The sequence below is a fragment of the Triturus cristatus genome, chromosome 7, assembly GCF_964204655.1.
Source record: "Triturus cristatus chromosome 7, aTriCri1.1, whole genome shotgun sequence".
NCBI classification, from domain to species: Eukaryota; Metazoa; Chordata; class Amphibia; order Caudata; family Salamandridae; genus Triturus; species Triturus cristatus.
This window is the reverse complement of record NC_140590.1, coordinates 1,800,388,368-1,800,394,123: the sequence shown is the minus strand read 5'-3', so window position 1 is coordinate 1,800,394,123 and position 5,756 is coordinate 1,800,388,368.

The window sequence follows — 5,756 nt, the reverse complement described above, 5'->3', positions numbered from 1 at the left end:
GCATGACAATACAAAATGGAGTCCTAGCTTTAGTCAACATAACAAAAGAGACATGTTCTAAGGAAGGAGAATTCATGTCTTCGGTAAATGCTTAATCACATCGTTGTTTCAATTTACAACAGACGACCCTTTCAGCATTTACTGAAGACATCCGGTTTGTTAGGATAATCATTGTATATGTCAATTATCATCATTTCTTTTACTTCTTTAGCTAAATGTTTCTGATAAGTGACATCGGCAATAGCTTTCTTATCGGGAATACAAAATGATACACATAAGGAACAGAGCAAGGGACCACATTGAATACAGATGCAGCACGAAAACAAAATTGCTACAATGATACAGAGACCAGTTAAAACTTTCCATCTCCATGCGGTGATCAATGCCCAAAACCATCCAAAAAAGGTCCAAGTGCCGTTTTCTGTATGGATTTCAGCTGCAATTTTATGCAACCTGTTGATAGCATTATAGACTGACGGCGTGTGGTCAGGGATAAACACACAACAACTACTTCCGATAATTTTACAAGCTCCACCTCGGTCAGCTAACATAACATCTAGCACCATACGATTCTGCAATGCAACAATTCTAGTAATTTGCAATTCTTCCGTAAGATTCCCAAGAGCAGCAGCGGTTTGATTTGTCACAGCCTCTACCACTCTCGTTAACCTTCGAACTTTCCTACTATTTAGGGCAGCTCCAACAAAGAAGAACAATCCTAAATTGAAATCAATATACTGCTGCAGGCTGGTGTCAGTCTGATCCACGTCATCAATTGATAGAGTACGTTTATACCTATTTACAGTCACATTGTTCAACAATTTCAAATCTTTATGATAGGATGCTGGTGCTAAGAATACAGGAGGTAATAGGAATGCCACATAACATACCCCGGACCAACCAGCTGGCAAGCGGTAATAACCTTTATTTCCACATACAAAGTATGTATTATGGGAGGCCAAGAAGGTACTGTTATTCAACCCATCAATATTTAAAACAGTAATACAATCACTAACACCAACAGGAATATAACCCACACTCTGGACACACAGGTCCGCTTGAGCTTGTGCCACTTGAATCACAAATCTGTCTTTTCCCACAGTGTCTCTGGTGTTCGTGAAAATATAGGGAATCGATTCATTGTCCGGTCAATACTCTTCCCATTCCCAAATTGTCCCATTCGCTTGTGGATATCCATCTTTATCCTGGTGACATTCTTTATTGAGTCTGAAGAGTAATCGTCCCACTGTGGGTTTCCGAGTGGCAAAAAGCAAAGTGTACCATGCTCTACAAGAGCCATTATGAGAGAAAGGAAGAGGTATAAACGGAGTTCCTCCTTTCTTCTGGTGAGCTGGCATCATGCCACATATCCAACAGTTCGTAGCATTCGTGGCAACGTGGGTGTGATGCAACATCTGGATAAAAGTATTATTCAAGTAAGACTGGCGATGCTTTAACTCTTGATACGGAAGTGTATAAAAATAGTGCTCCTCAGGCACTGGAGTAGTCAACACAAGTAGCTTTCGAGCGGGAGTCACATCCTCCACAAACCATGTGGTTATCCCAACAATAGCTACCGTGAGCATAAAACCTGATGCACAAAGGATTTTCTTTTTCTCCATGTCAGAATAAAGGATCAATATCTTCCTGTAACTAAAAGGTTTGTCAGAACTCTTCCCCTTGGGCAGCGGTCGATTTCTTCACCAGCGGGCCAAGACGGGTGTCGCTACACTAATGCAGGGCTGATCCCCCCCCTTGCCTCATTGGCTCTCCGTTTCACTAGCCCAAGGGCCGTTCTGACAACATGTCCCGGTACTGAAGAATTCACTTCCTTGGCCTGAGATGATATCGCTTTCCTCCAGGAGTCACGTGGTCCGGAAAGAGCTCCTCAGTGTCGTTCGGTTCCACAGCACGGCCTTTCTCCGCAGTCAGAACTTCTCGATGGTCGGTCAATACAGCAGGCTCCACCAATCCGGGCGGCACTTTACGACAGTGCAGGGAATGGATCCAATTCTTTCTATTGGAAACCCGCACAGCTGTCCTCGTTGCAAGTAGGACTTGCTCAGGACCAACCCATCTCGGCTCCAAACTGTTCGTCCTTTCGAAAACCTTCACCATCACATAGTCTCCGGGTCGGAGACTATGACCTTCGCCTGTGGACCGATCAGGGAGCGCCTCTCGGACCTGTTGATGAATAGAAACCAAGTTATCCGTTAACTGTGCCAGATAATCATTCATCATTACACAAGGTACATCATACACTGACTTCGGTTTAGGTGGACCCCAAATATTCATTGGGCGTCCAAAAACAATCTCGTACGGTGTAAGACCGGTTCGAGAATGCGGTATCGATCTAATTGACAATAATGCCAGTGGTAAAGCATCTGGCCAAGTCAAAGAAGTCGAAGCTTGGATCTTAGCGATCTTGAGCTTCAGCGTACCGTTATACTTCTCAACCAATCCCGCAGATTGAGGGTGAAACACTGCGTGGAACTTCTGGGTAATACCCAGACCCTTCAGGACATACTTTATAACATCCGCTATAAAGTGAGGTCCGTTATCGCTCCACAGCAGTCTGCAAACGCCATATCGAGGGAAGAACTCCTTCAATAGCATCTTGGCTGTAGTCATTGCAGTATTGTCTTTCGTAGGGTATGCCTCAACCCATTTGCTGAAGGCACAAACCACTACTAGAACATACTTCAAATTGTTACAGCGCTCAAGCTGGATGTAATCCATCTGCAAAACCTCGAAGGGTGCAGTAGGTGTCGCGAATCCTCCTGCTGGAGTTCGAGTACCCTTTCCTGGGTTGTACCTCAGGCAAACCATACAGGTCTGCACTACCCTCTTTGCCGTGCTAGCAATCTCTGGATGCTCCCAGACTTGAGTAAGCAATTTTACAATTGCGGAAGCTCCAACATGTGCTAGCCCATGTGCCATCTGAACCATAGGTTGTACAAAAGCTGTGGGTAACTTCCATCTATCCATCTGCTTATTTCTCCAACAACCCTCATCATCCAATTCTCCATCACAAGACCATTGCTCCCGCTCCTTGTCAGAAGCGGTCCTCTGTATTTCCAGCACTTCTCTCTTTGCATCGTTCCATCTTTCTACCTGCGACTTCACTACATACATGGCAGTAGTACCGGGCTGCATTGCAGTCTCCCGCGCCACCTGGTCTGCCAAAGCATTCCCTTCTCCAACCTTATCCACTACTTTCTTATGGGCACTGCATTTAACTATAGCAATCTTCTTTGGATATGTTAATGCAGTCAAAAGGTTGTGAACTAACTCTCCATGCATTATCTGTGCTCCATGTGACGTTAAAAACCCTCTCTCCTTCCAGAGTAGTCCGAAGTCATGCGCTACTCCGAAGGCATAGCGGCTATCTGTATAAACATTCACACACAATCCTGTACTGAGCTCGCATGCTCGTGTTAATGCTATCAATTCCGCTGCTTGGGCTGATTTCTGTGGTATGCGTGCTGTCTCCACTATTGTTTGCAGTGTGGTAATTGCATACGCGGCTGAAGTCGTACCATCTGGTAGCTTCAGGCATGATCCGTCCACCCACAGTTCTCCATCTACATCTGGAAAGGGCGTATCCTGGAGATCAATACGACCCTTTGTCTGTTCCTCAGTCACAAGAACACAATCATGTGCTTTTTGTGCTTCAGACTGAGTCTCCGGGAACGGCAACAATGTAGCCGGATTTAATGTTACGCACCTTTTTAACGTAATATGAGGAGCCAAAAGCGTCAGCTCATATCCCGTTAAACGGGCACTGGTCAAATGCTGCGTCTTTGTCTGATTAAGCAGGGCATCAACAGCATGGGGGACTAATACCAACAGCTTATGAGATAACACAATTCCCTCGCTTTGGCGTATTGACACAGCTGTCGCCGCAACCGAGCGAAAACAACCAGGCAATGCTCGGGCAACAGGGTCAAGTACAGCCGAAAAATATGCACAAGGGCGCTGCTTGTCGCCGTGCATCTGCACTAAAACTGATAATGCACATCCATCTTTTTCATGCACATACAGTGAAAAAGGCTTTGTATAATCAGGAGTCCCTAACACTGGTGCTGAACAAAGGGCCTGTCGTAATTGCTGGAAAGCAGCGTCACACTCATTTGACCAAGGAAGCGGAATAGGTGTGTCTTTTGTCAAAAGGGCTAATAATGGCTTGGCTATGTGTGAAAACCCTAATATCCATTGCCTACAAAAAGAAACAAGACCCAGAAACGCACGCACGTCCTTCTGTGTGGAAGGCACTGGCGTGTCCAAAATTGCTTGAATGCGATCTGGTGTGAGTGCACGCCCCTCCTTAGACAAAAGGTGACCCAGATAAGTCACCTTTGGTCTACAGAACTGCAATTTCTTCCGAGATACTTTGTGATTGTGGGATGCCAGAAAGGAAAGCAAGGATAACGTACTCCTTTCACACAACTCCGGAGAGTCAGCCGCCAGCAAGATGTCATCGACATATTGAATGAGGGCAACACCCTCGGACAGAACAAAGGAGTCCAATTGTCTTTTCAAAGCTTGACTGTAAATGCTAGGGCTTTCTGTGTAGCCCTGAGGGACTCTACAAAATCGATAGGACCTATTATTTAGAGTGAAACCAAAAAGGTATCGGCTATCGGGATGAATAGGAATCGAAAAGAAAGCATTTTTCAAATCAATGACTGAAAACGTGGTCGCCGTAGGCGGGACCAAAGTAAGCAACGTCGTGATATCAGAAACCACGGGGCACTGGGGTATCACGATCTTGTTCACTTCCCTCAAATCAATTATAAACCGATAAACTTTGGCATCCGTATCCTTTTTCAAAATGGGTAGAATCGGGCTATTACAGACGTTGTAGGTAACTTCCTCCACTACTCCCACCTTAATCAAATCCTGCACAATCTGTATAAGAGCCTCCTCCCCCTCCTGGGAAATACGATACTGTGGGAGGCATGGTAACACCGCCCCTTCCTGGACACTAATGTGAACAGGCGGAATCACCATCTATCCCACATCAGTATCCGAAGTGGCCCACAAGGTACGGGGGAGGGTTGCTAACACAGCATCCTCTGCAACCACACACATCCGTTCAGACCGAGGGTAATTGTCATTTAGTATCACCCGCACTCCAGCAGGGGAGCAGCGGATCGTAGCTCTGAAGTGCTTGAGCATATCAAGGCCCATAATGCTGTCCGGCGTGTTCGGGGCAAGCAAAAACGGACAGGGTGCAGAAAAAGAATCAACCTGAAATGTGAGCGGCCGAGAAAGAGGGCTTCGGGAGAGTGTACCGTCAAACCCTACCGATGTAACCATTAAGCCAGATGGGGGAGCCCTCGGAACCAATTGTTTAGACAGCGCACTACGAGTCGCTCCTGTATCCACTAGGAACTGATCAGTAGAACCCAAAACCTCAGCTGATACATAAGGACCCTTCTGATCAACCGGCACCTCAACTGATTCTAACCCCCATCCAACGCATTCCTATGCATGCTGAGAATCATGGTACCCAGAGCGGTCAATCCCCGACACTTGATACTGGTTGTGTCGATCGAAAACATTAGGCCTATCTCGTTGTTGCCCGGCAGGGTCAAACCGAGCGTGATCGTTAGAATTCCCTCTAAAATTCGAGAAACCCCCTCTACCTCTCGGGCCACCCTGATTATGTCCCTGACGCGCGGCATGCAACGCCGGGCAATCTCTGGCCCAGTGTCCCGATTGCTTGCAATACGCACATTGATTCCTATTCA